This window comes from Anastrepha obliqua, unplaced genomic scaffold (assembly GCF_027943255.1).
Source record: "Anastrepha obliqua isolate idAnaObli1 unplaced genomic scaffold, idAnaObli1_1.0 ptg000020l, whole genome shotgun sequence".
Lineage (NCBI taxonomy): Eukaryota > Metazoa > Arthropoda > Insecta > Diptera > Tephritidae > Anastrepha > Anastrepha obliqua.
Genome location: NW_026562182.1, coordinates 601772 through 625014, shown reverse-complemented (window position 1 = coordinate 625014; position 23243 = coordinate 601772). Strand labels below are relative to the sequence as shown.

At 40.3% G+C, this 23243-nt stretch overlaps 1 protein-coding gene across 1 annotated transcript in view; it reads left to right on the top strand.

The window, feature by feature from the left end:
- The first annotated feature begins 205 nt into the window (after positions 1 to 205).
- LOC129251455 (uncharacterized) overlaps positions 206 to 23243 on the top strand; it is a 254651-nt gene continuing 231613 nt past the window's right edge. Inside the window, exon 1 of the mRNA XM_054890805.1 lies at positions 206 to 339. The gene's annotated coding sequence lies outside the window, so the exon portion shown is untranslated. The remainder of the gene's footprint in view (positions 340 to 23243) is intronic.

The following is a 23243-nucleotide window of genomic DNA, read 5'->3' as shown; positions in this document are numbered from 1 at the left end:
AGAAATCGAATTTCATACATAAATGTATATGTTCAAACTCGATAATAAAAAAAAATTAGTTAAAAAAGTCAAACCGTTTGTGTTTTATTCAAAAAAGTTCAAAAGTTGAAGCGCTCTTACTGAAAAACCCTATATATATTTCTTATGAGCACTTGCTTCTGAATGCCTACTATACTTTGGTTGAGACAGTAACGAACGGTGGGCATTCAGTCAGTGTGAGGTAGTGCTCGATTAATTGGGTTGTAGCAACAGCATCAGCACCGGGAACTAATACTAAAACGCATTGCCTTAAAGTTATTGTTTAACGGTATATGTTAATTGGTGGTGGAAGTAAAGCAGGTACATGCGTATAAAGTATATATATTAAAAACGTTACTTTCAAAATGAATGATAAATCCACTATAGTTGGCCATTACTAAATTTTGTTCAACATTATAAATGAAATTAATATTCTGGCATTATTGTGAAGTACCTTTCGCGCCAGCTAAAAATAGAACCATGTTATAGCAAACACCTGTTCACTACAAACATATGTATGTAACTAGTGACCAAATAGGAATGAAATAAAAAAATTTAAATAAAAAATCGACGATGCAAAAAATTCACTGGTTTGTTTCCTGCGGCTCTATTGACTTCATTACGTATTAAAAAGAACATCATTCAAATCATCGTCTTCGCTAACTTCACTTTACTGTATACATTGAGTACAATTTTTGATAAATAGATACAATAATTGCGGTATTATCCGGCATCCGCTTCTCTGCTTCTGGAGATCCATTCGATTTAAGTGGCAGGGTTGTTTACATAATTCAAGAACTTCAAGTAGTTCCGGATAAATAATAACAAATATTATATGTATTAATAAAATTGTATGTCTTCGATCAAGTTGACAACCATAAACGAGGTTTATCTGAGAAGATGGGTTGTCCATGGTTGCGGCTATGTTTTCCACATTCCGGTAGTAAACTTTTCAATATTTGCAACCCTCGGGAAACATGACTTAAGACATGGTGATATGGAAACCCGTACTGTTGTTAGTTGAACGTCATAAATACGTTTGAACGTTTTTGAAGATATCCCTATTGAAAATGTATCAAAACTCTTTGGTCGCTCGCATTAGAATAACAGGAATATGCACGGTCGGGCGGGCGTATTACACACTTACTACTGTCGGGTGGATATACTCAAGAAGACACACATATAGCGAATGTTATAAGCTTTATATCCAACCACATTTTTAAGATCACGAAGCTAAGATTTGGTGCAAAAATGCCAAAAATCCTATACTATATATGAAAGGTTTGTCAGATATTTCAACAATCTAAGATGTTTTAAAATGAGCAATGAAATGATTGAGTATCGCGATCCAAATATAGCAAACGGAAATAGTGTACGTCTGAGGGACGTTTGTGTGTTTTTTTTTTTTTTTTTGCATAGCGAACGTTGTTCACGCTGCATTCCACAGCAATGCGTGATTCAATACAACAGAATATGTACAGTACATACCTATGTATGCCAAGTAAATAAGAATTCATATGTTTACGACGGTATATAGTCCCTGCAGGGAAATCAACTGACGTTTAACTGGCTCATTTCCCCCGAACTTAGAACTATTTTTATTTACAATCGTTCTGAACTGAAATCAACAAAGTATATCTATGAGATACTAAACTAGATTCTGCTGTTATAATAGTAAGTGAGGGAGAGCATTGGCAAACCATTGAGGATTTTTTAGGTTAGATTTTTGGGCCAGCTATTTCTTAAATTGTTGTATTTAAATTTTTACTTTTTATTACAATTCAAATACGTCACAATTACTTATTTCTGTGTGTGTATTTGAGAACACCATATTATCTTCTAGCCCGACTTGAACCTGCATCACAGTTGCCATCACACACCGACAGGGTACTGCTTTCCTGGTTAGATATAGTCGCCCTTAAGGTGAACGTCCCTACGTGTAACATAAAAGCTTAGCGTTTCACAATTAGCAAAATCGTACTAGTTATGAACCAGAAATTTTCACCAATTGTTAGTTTTTTTCTAAGGGGTATTACAACAGATTGAACGAGCGAATTCTCAGAGAAAATTCCTACTAATATGCGTATACATTGACCTGATTTAATTTCTATGGAAGAAAAAATACTGTTGTGAACTAGAAGACTACCAGAAACCTTTCAGCTCAACGAGTTCCTGTTCTATATTTTTTCCATGTTAGCTCGTGGTACTTTTAACACACCAGTGCCTACGGAATGTCAATTGTTAGGCCATGCATCAGTTAAAACCAGTTAAAAAACTAATTAGTGCTAGCAAAAAAAAAAAAGAACTAGTCCAATATGTTTCTAAAATAACCAGTTAGAATATAAATTAGCATCCATTCTGTACAATGCTTTCAAATTATTCTATTACATATATACTTGTATTAAAAGTGTAGATTTTTTTTCCTCAAATCTAAGTGAACTTCTTTCTGGTATAGTAATTGATTAAACATTCAAACTACTAACAAAAAACTAACAACGAAATAAAATTTTAGGTATTCACTTTAGTAGTAAGTTGAAATTAATACTAATTAAATTTCGGATAAATATTTTATGTGTGCGGTCGCTACGAAGATTTTATTGCGAGTAGGTAGGGAATAAAATTGTTTTGTGTAAACTTTAGTTGAGGCAAAAATAGCGAGTATTATATAGTTATGTAAACATATGGAAACAGTTGAGATTAATGGTGTGAAACATTTATTTCTTTTAACGTTTTTTAGCTTGAACTGAGCTAGTGTAACAATAGTGTTAATCGGTCCTTCAATCTTACTGACTTGTGGTGCGAGGCTCCCCTTTTTTGTTGTTTTTTGCTTCCTTTATTAATTACACCTGTCTTATGACTTGGATTTCATAACATAAATTATTATCAATGTTACATTATGGTTCAGTATTTGTGTGAGTTTGCAATGCATAAGTAGATATAATACATAATTAAAATTTTTTCTAGTTATCAGCTGAGTTGGTGTTGGTCGTTTGAGCAGTCTGGAGTTTGCGTTTTCTGTTGATGGGAGTAGTCGTCGCATGTTAGCATTCCATTCGCATATCAACATTCCATGATTCATTAAACGGAAAATATGATTTGCGCTGCGTTTGCGGATGATTTCTGCTACTGTATCGGTATTGAGGTCGCGATGGATATCTTCTTTCGTACCAAGGAGCATTGGTTATTGTTCTGGGTATTTTCGATTGTAGTCGCTGAATAATATTGATGTTTGCTTTACTTGCAGGTCCCAGATTTTTATGCCGCATGCCCAGATTGACACGATCACAGTTTTGTATATAAGTTTTTTATTCAGCAATGACAGTTTCGAGTAGTAGCCAAGTAGCCAATATATTATAGTTGTCGGAATCTGTTTTTACATCAATTCTTTTCAAGATGATAGTCATTCCAACGTATCTGTCTTTGGAGTCTATCGGGATTTGTGAATTGTTTATTCTGAGATTCTTATGTCAAACTATCTTGTTAGAGTAACCTACATAAATTTTTTTGCCACTATTGATTTATGCCCCAAGCATTAAACCAGTCTAAAGTTTTCTCCAAAATCTGCTGTAATTTGTTTGTTACTGCTTCTAAGGGTTTATGGGTTGCCCATAGAACGGTATCATCTGCGAAAGTTGCTATAATGCTGAAATCTGCAGGCATGGGAATATCATCTGTGTACAATACACATAGTTCATAGCCCTAGGACACTGACTTCAGATACCCCGGCTTTCATGAATTAAATATTAGAGTATTTGGCAGCATATTTTACATATGTTCGTTAAATATTTTTTCATTATCAGATAGTAGTCCAGTCGAACGCACTGTTTAATATTAATTATTGTATTTGTTACTCATGTACCTGTTAAGGTGTTGAATGTTTTCGACGAAGCCTTAATTTGTAGGAAGGAATTAAGTTTCGCGCCTGTAGTATAGAGACAAGGCGGTCAAGTATAAATTTCTCAAAGAGTTTCGATAATGATGGTAATGAACTAATTGATCTGTATAAGCTTCTTTATTTGGTTTAGGCAACTTTCCAATGAAAGAGAAAATCCTTAATTCGTAACACAGGGTTAATTATATTTCTTAAGTAAAGAGTGGCTTTGTCAGGTAACTCCTTTAGAGCTTTTCTTGTGATTCCGTCCTATCCAGGGGATTTATTTGCGTAAATTTTTGTCTCAATTGATATGCGTACCTCTTTAGAAGTTATTAATCGACGGCCGCTGTACCCCAATGGATTGGTGCGTGACACCATTTGGAATTCAGAGAGAACGTAGGTTCGAATCGCGGCGAAACATGAAAATTAAGAAAAAGTTTTTTCTAAAAGCGGTCGCCCCTCGGCAGGCAATGGCAAACCTCCGAGTGTATTTCTGCCATGAAAAAGCTCCTCATAAAAATATCTGCAGTTCGGAGTCGGCTTGAAACCGTAGGTCCCTCCATTTGTGGAACAACATCAAGACATGATATCGTGATATAAAAGTCAATCAAATCAGGTCGCTTCAGCAAATAAGTTGGCCAATAAGTTGGTTCTCCAAAGCATAAAAAGGTACTTTTGTTCTTCGTTATTGCATCATACAAATTCCCATAAGGTATTCTTTACATTCATTCAATAAAGTCTTCAATTTGTACAGATGTTGCAAATAGTCCCTCTTGTAGAGGTTCATATCAGTGCATTTGATGTCTTTGTTTATAATTATATCCGATCCACCATGTGGGTTCATGTATCATCGCGGTGATTGGTGTGATATAGAGCATAGTTAGAAATGTTTAAATAATTTCTAGCCATGAAATGTGTTTCAGATATTAGAGCTGCGTCTACTGCGTTGTTTTTCAAAAATGTTCTTAGTTCCTATGCATATTGGCTTAGACCAGGGGTCTTCAAACTTTGAAGCCTTAGGGCCAGGGGTCTCGCATCTTTGAGACCCTAGGGCCATAATAATTTTTTTCGGAGTGTTCCAATTGTGACCTGTTCAATTTTCTTACTTTGTACGATCTGGCAAGTTGAAGTTTAAGTAGGTAGGTAGGTAGGTTGGGTAGTTGCGTAGCGACACACTTTGACCTTTCGCAGTTCCATTGTGATACCACTGGAGCTTATCCTTACCCTACGTGTTCCTTTTCAAACCATCCGGTAACTTTAATAAATGAGCAGAGCTTCGTTAGTTTTAGATGGGCTATGCCCACTACATCGGTTAAAAATGCTGTATCAAGAGTGCGCCTTCTCATAGCTAAGCTTTCACAATCATATAAAAGCTGTCTGACTGTTTCCTCTTCTTCTGTATTGAGACAGATTCTACAGAAATTGAAGTACGGGAGTCCTAACCTTCTAGCGTGGCTGCCTATTAAACAATGACCAGTTAATACCCCTATCATTTTTCTTATAGCTTCTCTGTTAAATCTTAACAAGATTTTCGATCGACCGCTGTTCCAATTCGACCATGGCATCGGTATTAGCGCCTTATCCGGTTGGAGATCGAGCGTTGTACTGGTTCGAGCCAGTTTATCCGCCTTGCAGTTTCCTGCTTTATTCCTGTGGCCTGGCACCCAGATAAGGTGCACTTTGTAGCACTTTGATACGTCATTTAGACGTTTAAAACATTCCAAAACTGTTTTTGATGAGTGTGTTGTAGATTCTAGCGCTTTTATTGCCGCTTGACTGCCCGAGTATATGAAGACTTCATTTGTGGATAATAAATAGATATATATAACTAGCAAACCCGGCCCGCTTCGCTGGGCACACTAAAATAGAATAGATATGGTTGAGAACAGAAAAGATATGGTTTTCATATTATTTATTTCTTTATTCTTTATTCAAGCGCTTTGGCATAAACAATATTTTTTGTTTTTCTATTTGTTTTTGAGTAAATATATAATGTTGTTGGCTTCCCAACACGTGAACAGCCAACGTATAGTTGACCATGGGTGAATACTGGTTCTTCTAAATTCATCCCACATATTTCTAAAGTTTGCCCTTGTGATTTATTGATAGTTATTGCAAATGCTAAACGAATGGGCAGTTGCAAACGCTTGAATTCAAATGGCAATCCAGGTGGAATCATTGGAATTCTTGGCATTAGAACGTCTTCATTCTTGAATTTGCCAATTAAAATAGTTGCTTTAATAACATTATTCATCAATGGTTTGACTACTTCATTTTTTTCTTGACGTTCTTCTGATGTCGCGTTATTCCGGGCATTTCTCATGCGCTTATTATTATTTGTCAAACGACCAATATGATTACGTGATTGTCTTGGCATTTGTACTGTAATAAACATGATTGTAATTATGGTATTCTGAGATCTTAAAACATGTTTTTTTTCAATTTTGTGGATTATATTTTTGATGCATACGTGTTTAAAAGCCCAAGTCCACATGGTCAGGATTATTTTATTTTGTTGTGATTTTCTTAAATCATCTCTTTTCTTCTGAAAATTGTTGACAATTTGCATGATAAGACTATTAATTTTTTCATCAAAGTTACGCATTTTTCGTGCTCTTCTTTTGCATCCTTTAACAATTTCTTTTGTTTTTTCATTTGTTTACCATTTTTTTCACTCATGATGTATCGTAGCTTATTGCATATGAACCGAAAAAAAAAATCCACAAAACATAATTTCATTTGAACATTCGGATTTCACATTAAATTCTCAAATTTCGTAAGAAATTATTCACTGTTACAAAATCCATTCCAAAAAAATTCACAAAAAATGTTTACACTTTGCACCTACGTCTTCTCCTTATGGCGTCAAAATCAGAAAGAAATATTGACACATTGTAACTCACACTGTCAATTTGACAGTTCAGTTCCGCCCCAAGCGTTAAAAAAAGTAAACGCCATTATGGCTGGTTCAAAAGAACGCTGTACCCGTTGCCAGTGCTCCGAATTACAACCAAACTTTACGAAACCCATTTTCAATACTTACTTAACAATGTGCGTAAGTTTGGTTTAATTCGGTGCAAAGACACGGCGGGTCCATGTTTTGGCATATATTTCGAGAGCCTAGTCATCAATAGGTATGAAAATTACCCCGTATTAAAGCACTTATCAACAGCTTTCATTTGATACCCATATTGTACATACACAACCAAAGGTTACCCGGGTCCACGTTTTGACCTATATCTCGAGACCCTAGTCGCGGAAAGGTATGAAAAATACTCTCTACTATAGAAATCATCAACAGCTTCCATTTGCTACCCATATTGTACAAACACATCCTAGGGTTACCCGGGTCCACATTTTGGTCTATATCTCGAGACCCTAGTCATCAAAAGATATGAAAATTACCCCGTATAAAAGCACTTATCAACAGCTTTCATTTGAAACCCATATTGTACAAACACAACCAAAGGTTACCCGGGTCCACGTTTTGACCTATATCTCGAGACCTTGTCACGTAACGGTTTGAAAAGTATTCTCTACTATAGAAATCATCAACAGCTTCCATTTGCTACCCATATTGTACAAACACATCCCAGGGTTACCCGGGTCCACATTTTGGTCTATATCTCGAGACCCTAGTCATCAAAAGATATGAAAATTACCCCGTATAAAAGCACTTATCAACAGCTCTCATTTGATACCCATATTGTACAAACACAACCAAAGGTTACCCGGGTCCACGTTTTGACCTATATCTCGAGACCTTGTCACGTAACGGTTTGAAAAGTACTCTATACTATAGAAATCATCAGCAGCTTCCATTTGCTACCCATATTGTGCAAACACATCCTAGGGTTACCCGGGTCCCCGTTTTGGCCTATTTCTCGAGACCCTGGTGCCCGATTCTTAAAATTCAAAATACGAACCTTCTCCACATTGGTCTCTTCAATGTGGCAAAGTTTGGTTAAAATCAGTTGAGCCATTCTCCGTAAAGTTCATCAGAACGCGAAAAACGGCTGAATTTTTATATATATAGATTGGCGCGTACACCCTTTTTGGGTGTTTGGCCGAGCTCCTCCTCCTATTTGTGGTGTGCGTCTTGATGTTCTTCCACAAATGGAGCGACCTACAGTTTCAAGCCGACTCCGAACGGCAGATATTTTTATGAGGAGCTTTTTCATGGCAGAAATACACTCGGAGGTTTGCCATTGCCTGCCGAGGGGGACCGCTATTAGAAAAATATTTTTATTAATTTTGGTTTCACCGAGATTCGAACCAACGTTGTCTCTGTGAATTCTGAATGGTAATGGCGCACCAACCCATTCGGCTACGGCGGTGGATAATACTCTCGTTTGTATCCCCCTTTTATGGCAGTGACTTCCGGCTGAAATACACTGCAATGATCAGGTAGGCCCCTCCACCTACTTTGTTGTCTAGTTTTGAGCCATCCGTGTAGATGTTTATATTATATCATTTTTCTTAACAATAAGCCCGTTATCCCATCCATCTTTGGAAGGAAATACTGTGAAGAAGGATTTATTTAAGTTGATATCCTTGGCCTTACAGAAATCCGTTGTGTCAGTAAAGCAGGGGAGTTTTTCTAAAATTGAAGAGTGTCCTCTTTGGTTCGTTCTGAGTAGGCCGACTTCTCTTATTCTGAGAGCTGCTTTGGCAGCTGTTTGCTTACCGAATCGCTCTATTGGTAAAAGGTTAAGCATAATAAAATATTTAGTGCCTCTGTGGGTGTAGTCCTAAGGGCCCCGCAGATGCAAAGACTGGCCATTCTTTGTACATGTACCATGGTTCTTTTAATATACAGCGTGAACGATATGAAGTGTTACCTATTCAAAACACCATAACTTTTTTGTGTGAAATGAGTTTTTATTGATATCAAAGACAAAATTGTTCAAACATGATTACAATTTTATCATATGTATATTCACTTTAGCTCGATATGACCACCTTTTGCCTTGACTATAGCCTTCAAACGGTAAAAAAATGAGGTGCATGCTGCACGAATGTGATCTTGACGTATATTATTTTGGCCCATTCTCGTATAATCGCCTCTTTCAGCGCATCCACACTGGCATATTTTTTAGTCCTCACCTTGCTCTCCAAAATGGACCAGATGGAATAGTCCATCGGATTTGCGTCTCCGAATTAGAAAGCCATTGTGTGGACGAATTGAAGTGTGGAACATGATTTTTTAACCATTCTTGGTTCACACGAGCTTTATGAGACGGTGCCGAGTCCTGTTGGAACGTCAATGGTCTACGACCAAAATGTTTGCGTGACCACGGCTCTAAAGCAGCTTCTAAAACATTTTCCCGATAATAAGTCGAATTCACTTTGACACCAGGCTCGATAAAAAAGATTGGAGAGCGTCCATCAGCGGTCACTGCGGCCCAAACCATTACTTGCGATGGGGAATTGCTTCGAGTGGCCATACGTAGGCTCAAATTCAGTGTTAGGAAATTCGCCACGTTCGTGCAAGGACAACAACTCCTTTGCTCTTTCGCACCGAACTTTTTTTGCTGGGGTGAAAGATCGTGTACTTTTTGGAACTTGTAAGCCTTGACCTTGACCTCATTTGTCAATATGCGTCGAATGCCGTCTTGCGATATTTTCAGTTCTTTGACCATTTTTCTTCCACTTCGACGAGGATTTCGTTCAAGTCGAGTCTTCACTTTCCGAACCATTTCTGGCGTTGTTGCGGTTTTTTTGGTCCACCTCCATTGCGTTTTGCAATGCTGCCAGTATCATTGTAACGTTTTATAGTGAGATGCACAATCATTTTATTCACTTAGAGGTGACTGAGCTCACGAACAATGGCTGGTTGTGATTTTCTAGCCAAATATAACGCAATCACACTATTACGTTTGAATTCGATAACAGAAAAAAAAATTCAACAAAACTGAGACGCAAATGCTTTTGATGGCTTATAAACAATATATTGAACTGTCATTAGAACAATTTTTACGTTGATGTCATGAGCTGTTTTGCAGATACAAGCAGTGTGAAGTTGGTAGCACTTCATATCGTGAGTTCATACCCTGTATAACTTATCTAAAGCCGTTCACCATACTAGTATGCCGTAGGTTAGGATTGGTCTGACAATTGTTGTGTAAGGCCAATATACGATAGATGAGGAAAGACCCCAACTTAGTCTTATCAGCTGTTTACAAGAGTAGTGCTATTGTCACTTATTTTACTCTATCTTCGACATTTGCCTTTCAACTTAGTTTTCTGTCTAGTACTAGACCTAAGTAGTGGGCCTCATCACTGAGTGACAGTGCCGTTCCACCTAGAGTCGGCGGAGCTATATTTGGAATTTTATGTTTCCTGGTAAATAGGATGAGCTCGGTTTTATTGGGGTTGACGATTAGCCCATATGCTTTTGACCAGTTTTCAACCATGTTTAGTATATCTTGCATGACTTCTCTAAGTGTATTGGGAAATTTCCCTCTTACTAACATTACAACATCATCCGCATATGCTACGATGTGTTGTCCTCTCTCCTCTACGCTCTTTAGCAAGAAGTTTAATGCCAGCGTCCATAGGAGAGGGGACAGCATACCGCCTTGAGGTGTTCCTCTGCTAACTTTTTTCTTGATCTTTGAGGTCCCTAGGGTTGCGATCACAATTCTGCTCAAGAGCATGTTTTTGATGAACTCAACCAGAGCGCCAGAGATCCCGAAATCCGTCAGTGCCTTTATTGTGGTATCCGGTAGGATGTTGTTGAACGCGTCTTCGATATCAAGGAAGGCTACCAGTGTTAATTCCTTATTATAAATTGACTTCTCGATTTCTGTAACAAGTGAGTTAAGTGCTGTTTCAGTAGATTTCCCAGTAGATTTACATGCGTACTGTATGTTGTGAGATACTAAGCTTATTAGGGCTGATGTTAGGCTTAATATGCTCTTCTATTATTCTTTCTTATGTTTTTAGCATAAAAGAGGATAGGCTAATTGGCCTAAAATCCTTGGGTGTTGGGTGCGAACTGTTTCCCGCTTTAGGAAGAAAGACAACTTTTACTTCTTTCCATACTGATGGGACACTTTTAAGTTTCAGAGCAGCCTTGAATATAGCCGTTAACCACTCCATAATATAATTGAGTGAATGTGGTTTTTGGACCGGGAATAATCCATCTGGACCTGGTGATTTAAATGGTTTAACGGTGTTCACTGCCCAGGTTATCATGGTTTCAGTGATTATATCTTCAATATCAGAATTAGGACTTTCTGTACTATTGTTGATTAATACGTTAGATGATACGTTGCTGGGAAAGTGGTTCTTCTCTGTGGTTCCTTCGATTTCTCCACAGAACGTTCTCCAACCAGACCTTTTCGCTTTACTAACTTCTTTTTTGCAAATTATTAGCTTACTCTAATAGCGGTCCCAGTCTTTACACTGTCGTGTCGCATTTAACTGTCTTCTGCTGTCATTTCTTAATATTGTCAAGTCTTCTGACCACCAGGGCGGCTTTTTCTTCCCCTTATACTTAATTATAGGACAGGCCTTATTTAGCGCAGTTCTACAAACCTCCGTAAGAATTTGTACGTGTTCGTTCAGTGATTATCTATCTTCAATAGCGATATTTCGGGAATTAGGAAGTCTTTCCTTAAGTTCCCATTTATATATTTGCCAATTGGTATTTTTCAAATTCTGTTGTCAGGCGGGGCCCGTCAGCTGTTTCCTCCAAATTTTATTTCTATGTAACGATGATCAGAGTAAGAGTGTTCATTCAGAACCCTCCCCTGCGTCATCTTTTCGTAGAGGGTTTGACAAACTAGCGTAATATCAAGAACTTCTTGTCTATTGCGCGTAATAAATGTGGGTTCGTTGCCTTTGTTATACACTAAAAGAGAGACTCACCACGTTCGTTGGTATCCGAGGTCCCCCATACGGTATGGTGGACATTGGCGTCACCTCCTAGAACTAGTTCGCGATTGTGTGCTTTGCAGTCTTCCACAAGTCTCCGGCAAAATAAAACGAGGTTAGCCAGATGTTGCTTCCGCTCACTTCCCAGCTAACCGTCGTAGTATCTGCGTTACTGAAATTTTGAATCATAAATATATTAAGATGTGTTTGTGCAATTGGAGGATGGTTCCATGTGTAGAAGTCCACGCAAGTGGGGAAAGTTACTGATCGCCATTCACTTGGGAATGGCCAGGACGATTCTTCTGCATTTGGTTCAAGCAGCTCACAACGGCCGGGATTAGCCCACGTATCCTCTGGGTAGCTTCCGAACATCCGTTCGGGAGTGAGCTAACGTGAGAAGGCGAAACATTCCAGCATAGCTGGTTGTGCGTTGGGTTTGGGACCCGCCACTTAAAAATCGCCCCCAATGAAAAGTGTAAAAAAGCCTCGGATGAGACCTCCCTATACTGATGACGACCCCTGCAAACGAACTAAGGATTATGATTTGAGGGCATGCACCTGGAATGTCCGATCCCTTAATGGGGAAGGTGCCTCTGCCCGGCTGGTTGATGTCCTCGTGAGAGTAAAGGCTGACATCACTGCCATCCAAGAGATGCGATGGACGGGGCAAGGTAAGAAAACCATAGGACCTTGCGACGTCTACTACAGCTGCCATGTAAAGGAGCGCAAATTCGGTGTCGGATTTGTTGTGGGAGAGAGACTTCGTCGCCAAGTACTGTCGTTCACTCCGGTGGACGAGCGTCTCGCAACAATCCGCATCAAAGCCCGTTTTTTCAACATATCGCTAATTTGCGCCCACGCCCCGACGGAAGAGAAGGACGATGCGACCAAAGATTCCTTCTATGAGCGCCTGGAACGTTCCTATGAGCGCTGCCCCCGCCACGACATAAAAGTCGTGCTTGGCGACTTCAACGCCAGGGTGGGCAAGGAGGGAATTTTTGGTCCCACAGTCGGAAAATTCAGCCTGCACAACGAAACATCCGGTAACGGACAGAGGCTGATCGACTTCGCCGGGGCCCGAAACATGGTAGTCTGCAGCACCAGATTCCAGCATAAAAAGATACACCAAGCTACCTGGCTGTCTCCTGATCGAAAAACGCGAAACCAGATCGATCATGTTGTGATAGATGGAAGACACGCTTCTAGTGTATTAGATGTACGCACGATCCGAGGACCCAACATCGACTCGGATCATTACCTTGTTGCAGCCAAGCTGCGCACACGCCTCTGTGCAGCAAAAAACGTACATCTACCTACGCAAAGAATGTTCGACATCGAAAAGCTGCAATCACAACAGACAGCCAGAAGATTCGCCACTCGACTCTCACTCCTGCTCTCCGAAAGCACTGCCCAACAAATCGGCATGCGCGAGCAATGGAGCAACATTTCTCGTTCCCTACGTACCGCCGCCGAAGAAGAAATCGGATTCCGGCGAGCCCGAAAAAACAATTGGTACGACGAGGAATGTCATGCTGCCGCAGAAAGAAAAGATGCCGCTTATAGAGCCACGCTGCGATCGGGCGCAACGCGAGCCATGTGGGATCGCTACAGAGAGCTGAAAAAGGAAGAGAGACGTATTATCCGAAAGAAGAAACGAGAGGCCGAAATACGTGAGTGCGAAGAGCTTGAGATGCTGGCCAATAGGAACAACGCCCGAAAATTCTACCAGAAAGTTCGGCGGCTTACAGAAGGTTTCAAGACCGGGGCGTTTTCCTGTAAGAACAAAGACGGCGAACTGGTGACTGACGTACAGAGCAATCTTAGATTATGGAGGGAACACTTCTCGAACCTATTAAACAGTGACAACTGCGCATGTCAAAGAGAATGTGAAGATCCCGATACCCCAATCGTTGACGACGGAATTGTCGTTCCGTTACCCGACCATGACGAGGTGAGAATAGCAATATCACGGCTAAAGAACAACAAAGCCGCGGGCGCCGACGGACTGCCGGCTGAGCTATTCAAACATGGCGGCGAGGAGCTGGTAAGGTGCATGCATCAGCTCCTATGCAGAATATGGTCGGATGAAAGCATGCCTGCCGATTGGAATTTAAGTGTGCTCTGCCCAATCCATAAGAAGGGCGATCCTGCAATTTGTGCCAATTACCGCGGGATTAGTCTTCTAAATATCGCCTATAAGGTTCTAGCGAGCGTATTGTGTGAAAGGCTGAAGCCCACCGTCAACCAACTGATTGGACCTTATCAGTGTGGCTTCAGACCTGGAAAGTCTACCATCGACCAAATATTCTCAATACGCCAAATCTTGGAAAAGACCCATGAAAGGAGAATCGACACACACCACCTTTTCGTCGACTTCAAAGCTGCATTCGACAGTACGGAAAGGAGTTACCTGTATGCCGCCATGTCTGAATTTGGTATCCCCGCAAAACTAATACGGCTATGTAAGATGACGTTGCTCAACACCAGCAGCGCCGTCAGAATTGGGAAGGACCTCTCCGAGCCGTTTGATACCAAACGAGGTTTCAGACAGGGTGACTCGCTGTCGTGTGACTTCTTTAACCTGATGTTGGAGAGCATTGTACGAGCCGCAGAACTTAATCGCTCAGGCACAATATTTTATAAGAGCGTACAATTATTGGCGTATGCCGATGATATTGACATCATTGGCCTTAACAACCGCGCTGTTAGTTCTGCCTTCTCCAAACTGGATAAAGAGGCAAAGCGAATGGGTCTGGTGGTGAACGAGGACAAAACGAAGTACCTCCTGTCTTCAAACAAACAGTCGGCGCACTCGCGTATCGGCACCCACGTCACTGTTGACAGTTATAATTTTGAGGTTGTAAAGGACTTCGTCTATTTAGGAACCAGCATTAACACCGATAACAATGTCAGCCTTGAAATCCAACGTAGAATCTCTCTTGCCAACAAGTGCTACTTCGGACTAAGTAGGCAACTGAGCAGTAAAGTCCTCTCTCGACGAACAAAACTAACACTCTACAAGACTCTCATCATGCCCGTCCCTGACGTATGGCGCAGAAGCTTGGACGATGACAACATCCGATGAAGCGACGCTTGGAGTGTTCGAGAGAAAGATTCTGCGTAAGATTTTTGGACCTTTGCACGTTGGCAACGGCGAATATCGCAGACGATGGAACGATGAGCTGTATGAGCTTTACGACGACATAGACATAGCGCAGCGAATAAAGATCCAGCGGCTACGTTGGCTGGGTCATGTCGTCCGAATGGATACAAACGCTCCGGCTTTGAAAGTATTCGATGCGGTACCAGCTGGTGGTAGTAGAGGAAGAGGAAGGCCTCCTCTGCGTTGGAAAGATCAGGTGGAGAAGGACTTGGCTTCACTTGGTGTGTCCAATTGGCGCCGGTTAGCACGAGAAAGAAACGACTGGCGCGCTTTGTTAAACTCGGCCAAAATCGCGTAAGCGGTTATCGCGCCAATTAAGAAAGAAGAAGAAGTTTGTGCAATTATACATGCTCTTTTAGTACCTTCACAATTGGTCTTATATACCTTGTAACCTGATGTCCTCAAGCTGCAGATTTCACCATTCCGTACCCTGAATGAGGACTACATCCGGCTGATCTTCTGCCAGACGATCCAGGAGGGCAAGGCAGGCTTCCTTACAATGATGTAGGTTTATCTGAAGCAGATGCATCAGCTGTTAACGTTATGTCTGGGTCTTCTTTATTTTGGCATAAAAGTTTCCTTTCGGAATACTTACGCTGTTGTACGGAATACTTACTCTCTCGTTCGAAGTACAACCTCCCTAAGCCCATTTCTGAGCCTGAAGAGGCGTATTCTTCTTCGGTGGGGTGATCATCTTCGCTCATTGGCTCTGTTTCTCTTATGGGCTCTAATTCGCTCATGGGCTCTGTACTTTCCTTAGCAGTGAGGAACTCTATTGCTTCCGTATCAGTTTTGCATTTCGCTATTGGTTCAATTGAGTTTTCAGTCAAGAGCAGGAGAGCCTGAATAGTGGCGCGCTTCTGTTCTTCCGCGCTGTTGAGCTTCATTATCTCTACCGGAATGAGCATCATTATCTCTACTGGATCTTCGACAGTTGAAGGTAACCAGACCCTAGCTCGCGGCCTGGACGGAATATCCTTCCTGTCCACGACCACTAGCTTGGCATTCGGGTACACTTCCCTCTTGGTACAGCTGACCTGATCTCTCATCGTCGCACGCTATTATTTTTATCTGGTGCCTTGGGGCCAGCCTAAATCTTCGCACGCAGGCGGGGGCCGGGGTTCTCCCGAATAACCTTCAGTGCCACTTTCGTTAGCTCGGCCTCAATCCATTTCCACTTGGCTTTGGGGATGGTTTTCGTCTAGAACTCCTATAATAATGCGGTCTTTTGCAACCTCCGCAAATGATTTTCTGGGCGTCCCGCCAATTGTTTTTCGCCTTTTTGCGTTTGGCTTATTTTCTTCCAAGAACCGCTGTCGTTTTGGAGCAGATTGTACTGGTTTAAAGTCGTGGTCGAAATCAGGAATGATCGCTGTCGCTTTTCCAATCGCTTCTTTCAACTCCTGTGACAGTTCGCTTTCCTTTGGGTTGGTTCCGTACACCCTCCTTAGGAGCCTTGCGGCGTTTGTGCTACAGCTACCATGACTGTTGTTGTTGTGATTGTAGCCGCATAAACATTCCCCATACATATATGGGCAATGCTGCTGAAGTGACAGTCCTTGGCCGGATATAAATCCGGGTCGTTCCGGTAACGTAGAACCGACTATCGTGGGAACGATCCTGGTAGCTCGCTTTCGGTGGGTCTACCACCCTCACAAGCGGCCATCCTTCGGTACCGGAGCTAGCAGTAGCAGTGCTTCCGGTCGGGACCGTTTTTGGGGGCTGAATCGCAGTTGACTCCGGGCTAGTGCACCTCTACTTGTGCTTGGACCCGTGTCCAGTACTTCTGGCCTCGCTTTCGCTGTGGCTATCGCTATTTGCTTAGATCGACTTATTAAGCCGGTGGATGTTGTTTTCTTTGAGCTCGGTGCAACCGTTACTCGTATTGCGGAACTGATTGTTCCTGTCGGTCTGTTAGAAGGAAGACCGATCTCCTTTTTTTCGTTTGTTTTTGTATTAGGACTTTGGATTTTGGACCCACGAGTGTAGGAGAAAGGATGTCCGCCCGTGCATAGCTCCGAGCTACACGGGTAAGGCTAGTTATTACGGAGGGCGCCAGTTATCCGTAAGCTCCGTTCGAGACTTGGTTATTTATTAGAAGGGCCCCAAGCCAGACAGATTCTCGGCACGGGTCGCATCACACCTTAATCCAGCCTTTCACCCCCCACCACGTTAAAAGTACTTTGAGTAGTGCTGTACTATTGAGGAGTATCGAACCCTAACCATAGTACCCTTAACTTAGCTAAGTGCCTCCCGAAAATAGGAAAACTGTGGTACTTATTACCAGCCTGCACCCTCGGGGAGGGTTCAGTGGAGGATTTTCGCAAACCAGGCGAAGAAGTTTAAGTAATTCGCTTGAGCTCTAATGCAATGGTCTTCAATCTTTGAAGCCTTAAGGCCAGGGGTCTCTCAACTTTGAAACCCTAGGGCCATAATAATTTTTTCGGAATATTCCAACGGCAAAAACAATTTTAATTTTTCTGCACACCTAAACAAAAAGGCATCTAGTGGCAGCTATCCACAACAGGTGGCATATTTAGAAACAGAACAAACAAACAACACAAATAAATTTATGAATGGAGGATGTCAAGAAGTTTGGCAACGAAGTTCTGAAACAATTTTAGGCAAAATATTTAAATTTTTCTTGATTTTCTGCCATCCAAAATCCGACAATGGGACAGGGGTTACAGGGGGTAGGCACTGCCGTACGCTGGCTTAGTTGCGGAAAAGTCCTTAAGCGCTTTATTGAACTTCGAGCAGAGATCGAAATTTTTTTGAATGAGAAGCATCGCCCTTGTGTCGAGTTAGAAAATAGTGAATGGCTTTGGAAATTAGCATTCTATGTCGATTTGACAACGTATATGAATGAACTGAGTTTGAGATTGCAAGAAGAAAATCAGCTTCTCCCTGATTTATACACCAATATCAAATCGTTCATGCAGAAAATAATATTATTTCAATCGCAATTACGTAAAATAGGTTTCACACAATTTAAAACATGTGAAATATTCAGCCACACTACAGATACAGAACCTGAAGTACTTTCGAAAATGATTTTAATAGTCGTTTCTCAGACTTTCATGCCATTGCGAATGAAATTAAGCCTTTTCCAAATCCTTTTGATTCTGACATTGAAACCCTGGCTCCGGAAATCCAAATGGAAATTATTGACTTACAGTGCAGTGATATGTTTAAGAACAAATATCAAAATTCATCTTTGTTGTAATCTTATTAGAGTCTTCCACTGGCACAGTTTGATAATTTGCATAAGTTTGCTCGTGGATTGTTTTCTGTTTTTGGTACTGTGTACTTGTGTGAGAAAACGTTTTCCAAGATGAAATACACAAAGATTGTTTACAGATCTAAATTAACCGATCAGCATCTTAAATCTCTTTTAATAATTGCTACAAGTAAAATTAATTCACAACTACAAGCAATGGTCATAGATCTCATTAGTATTTTTTTTCTTTTATTACTGGGACAAATTTCAATTAATTACTTTTTAGTTATTAATATGCTTAGATACTTCATATTTCTGCCGTAAAGTTTTACCGTGCAAGTAAATAAAATCGAGTAATTATCATTGTGTTTTCATTCTCCTCCACTAAAATTATAACAGCAATAGTAACAACAGTAAAGCATTAGCTGTCGTTGGCCATATTGATGACACTAGTCTTAAGCTCTTGCGGGCCGAATGAATGCCACTAGCGGGCCGGATTTGGCCCGTGGCGCTGGCTTAGACCATAAGCATTCTACACGACAATTTTTAATTTACCTTTATTGTTCATTAAATTTAGAGAAAAGTCACATGACATGGCATGACATGTATGACATTTGTGAGATTAATTGCTTCAATATATTATATTTTTCACCTCTGAAATTTTCTTGATTTCCGTCGTGGTTGGGTTGTCGTAGTTCATACGTCGAACATCCTTTTTAGCGTTAGTAGCTGTTATTTGGCCATATGACAATTTTGGTGTTATAGTAATATGTTTTGTTGTCATAAAATCTAGTGTATTTTGTGGTGCAACTTTTTCTTTTGTGTCTTCTTGTTTGAGACTAGGAAATCAGTATCTTTAATGATTAAAAATCACATACAAATTTAATTTTGCACTGTAGTAGATATGTAATAGCATATATGTATATCTTTGTTGTTTGGTTTTGTTTTAGTCCAAGTATAAAAGTGGCAAAGGTACTTTGGTAGTAGCGTGTAAGGTATTGTGAACATTTATAACCTCATGACCAAGTACCCCAGATTCCTTTATAATTTCTTCTTCATCGGGGGAAGTGTGCAAGTTCCTCAGAAGCACTTAAATCCCCTTTGTTCTTTTGGTTTATATGTACATATAGTATTTCGTATTTTTTGTTTTAATAATTTAGAGATTTGAGCGGAGGTATTTTGTTGTTGTTTTTCCCAGTGTTTGATGTTTCTTTTCGAGAGAGAGTATATCGAATCTGTTTGATGTCAGAGTATGCGGGATTGATTTGGTAGTTGTTGGTTTACTTAACCAGTAGGACGTTTTTTGATTTTATAATGTTTGGTGTTTTTTTGGTGGAATTTGTTGCTTCTGAATTCTTATATGGAGAGTTACGTGTAATCTTTGGAAAATAAAATTCTTTGTTCTTCTCATCTGCGTTTGCTTGCATAGCTATGTTTGAGCATGTAGACATGATTAGAGAAAATTGAAGAGATAGTAATAGCAGTTTTGCTTGTAGATGCTGATGTAACTGTTGCGTTGTTGAGCTACCACGCAAGTGGTTGGATGAAAAATGTTGACTAAGTCAATTGAAGTTCAACATTGATTAATCCACAAAAGAGGAGTTGGAGGTATAGAGTTAACGGCGAAGATGATAGGTTTCAAGGTTTGCTCATTAGCTACATATGCTGAACATGAAAATTGTGAGCGGAACTTTGTCTGCCACGTCATTTAGGGATTCGGAAGCCGGTACACTCATCGAATCAGTCGTTGTTTAGATAGTAACGAACAGAATGAGTGGAGATTGTGTTGACTTTTCCGTGTACCGTTAACAGAATTGCACAGCCGTTATTCTGACGGCAATAAAGTGTTATTGTTTGATTTTCTTCGTATGTAGACAACACAATCTTTGTGTTTTGTAAACACACCCCAAGTGACGTTTTCCAATCTGCTGATTCTGTCAAATTCGCTGAGAGCCGAATAATCTTTAAAATCTTTTCACCATGGAGTTAGGGGCGATTGGGAGATCAGGTTGTACAGCTGATGACTTATTGTTTGTTTCACTTAGCGAGAGCGCAACACGAGAGCTGCAGTTGGCACTTGTTAGTTGCTTTTGTGCTGGTAAGCTTCTCTTCGGAAAGAAAGCATCCAATAGGCATTTTATGCGTTCATATTTTTCACGAATTGGTTTTTATTTATTACTTTTTAAATATATATTTTTTCGTTTTCATTAACAAATGTTTGCAAAGCAAATGTTGAGCTAAGATAGCATAACTTGTGTTTTGTTTCAGTGTTAAAGCGTGTATATCGCTGAAAGTTTTTAGATATTATACGATTTATAGAATCACCACGAAACTTTCACAAAGCAAGAGCTAATATATACAACAAAAAGCAGGTCAGAAATATACCAATCACTCTCCTTTCTGGAAAAGGAACTAAATGAGGAACTAGCTCTGGAAACGCAGACGATATGGGAACACTCGCCTCGTACAAAACTGCGAAAATTATGCTATGGGCTTGGAATACGAAAACTACAAACTTTATTTTATCACTCTCTAGAAAAGACGCCAATAACGGAAGCAATTCACAGCAGTGCATGCAGTTTGGCGCTGCTAACTCCGGCTGCATGTGCTGGTGCGTTATTGTGGTGAAACAGCACCTTCTTATTCACCAAATGCGGCCGTGCCTAGTTCCCTTTTTTGTGGAAGCCGTCCAATAACTCACTGTGGTATTGTCCAGTTCTTAAAAAATCCACGAGGATGACCATGACCGTTCCGGCCGATGGGCCTGTCTTCGTCTTCTTTGGAGCTGATTCACCGGGAGAAATCCATTGTTTTGATTTCTGGTGCTTAATAATGAAACCTGGTTTCATCGACGATACCAACTGAATGCAAAAATTCCTTCAGATGTAAAACATTAATTGCCGTTCTGGTCGGCACACCTATGGCTTCTGTTACTTCGCGCACTTTCGTTCGTCGACCAACAAGAATCACGTCGTGGACTTTTTGAATGATTTCCTCGGTAACCACGTCTGTCGGGCGTCCTGGTCGCTCCTTAACAAAAACAGATGCTCGCTCACGTTTAAATTCATTGAATCAATATCTAAATGTGGTCATAAATGCCGAAGCGTCCCCATAGATAGCACCCAACTGTGCTTTTATCTCCCATCCAAATACAAAAAGCGAATTACCGAACGGTACTGCTGTTTTTCCATCTTAGAGAAAATCACGAAACACGTCCTACCCGAATAGCTACCATATCTAAACTAACCTATCAATCAGTTTGAAATTTGTTTTGCTGTCGTTTGATACAACACCCTCTGCCATGAAACACGGGTACTTATTGACCCACCCTCGTGTCTCAGAAAGCTGGTTGTAACTGCAAAGGACTTTTCGGTAAGATAGTCGATTCCGTGAACCGGTACGTAATATTGATGAACTATCCAAGAAAAAAAAACTACGCAGTAGTTCTTTACTGATTACCAGTGAAAGCTACGATATCCACCGCAGGGACAATTTCTTATAAAATCAAAGTCTAGCTGTCCGTTCAGGTGATGTTGAGCTCGAAATATTTCTATGTAACTCCTATCATCTACTGGCGGACAGGATATAACACTGAGACTGGTGCGTTTATCAGAGGTGAAAATCGATTGGTAGTTGGTGATGATATTCAACAATCCTAGATGATATTCACCAATCATACCTGCCGCAAGGGTATTATGCTCGCAGTTAAAGATCACAGATGATAGGATGATTCCATATGTAGACGTCCACGCAAGTGGGCAAAGTTACTGATCGCCATTCATTTGTGTAAACAGAGAAATTTATATTTAAAAAATTTGTTGTCATAATAATAACAAAAGAAGTTTTAATTAAAAAGTGAAATTAAGTGTATTTTTGTGACGTTAATTAATGTACAGCCAGTTTAGTTTGAAGTGACACAATTGTGCGTGTTAGGACTTTTTTAACGAAATATTTGTTTTTTTTCCAATCAGAGCAATTGACTGAATACGAAATATTGGGTGCACTATTAGACTCGGATTTGGAGATCTTTAGTAGCGATGATGATCTTCGAGATGCTACTTGGGAGTTACCTGGCGCGCACAGTGAATCTGCAAATGATGAAAGTGATGACAGTGACAAAGGGAATGGCGAAGGTACTGAGGAACCACCAAATGAAAACAGAAATCGCCGCGAAATTTGGAGGAAAAGACCATTTCAAATAAATCTGGAAGAGAGTGCTTCCATTTCCATAGATGTGGAGTCCCCTAAATACTATTTTTATAAATATTTTAATGACGACTTTTTCAAACGCGTTGCGGAATACACAAACAGATACCATATGTTTTCGAAAGGAAAACCACTGGGGACTACAATTGGTGAAATAAAGAATTTCTTTGGCATAAAAACTGCGATGGGCTGCATACGTTATCCAAGATTGCGCATGTACTGGGAGACCAAAACGAGGTTTCCAATTGTTGCTGATACAATGTCCCGTGATCGCCTTTTTCTTTTGCGAATGTGCCTCCATGTTATGGGCGAAAATGAAGTGACAGAAGCAGGGAAACAATCAAATGTTTTTTGGGGGATTAATCCATTAATTGAAGCTGTAAGATCGGCATGTCGGAGCATTCCTAGAAAGCCAAGAGATAATTATTCCACAGATGAGCAAATGATCCCATTTAATTCAACTTTACTTACAAAGCCTTCCTAACAAACCTAGAGGAGTGGGATTAAAGAACGAAATATTAACGACATCTGAAGGGCTGGTACTTGATTTTGAAATCTACCAAGGAAAGACGACACCACTTTCCAATACGAACTTAGGCGTAGGTCCAGCCTTCGTTTTACGTTTGGTTGAAACACTTCCAGAAGGTTCAAAAGTGTTTTTCGACCGATACTTTACGAAAATACCACTCCTTCAGGCTTTACTAAACCGTGGTATTTATGCTACAGGGACTATAATGAGGAACAGATTAAAAAACATCCACCTTACCAATGAAAGGTAAATGAAAAGGGGTGATATGGAAGAATTTTGTCATAGCGAGGATAATATTGTCGTGGTCCAGTGGAAGGATTCCAAAGCGGTAATCTTGGCATCATCAGCTGAT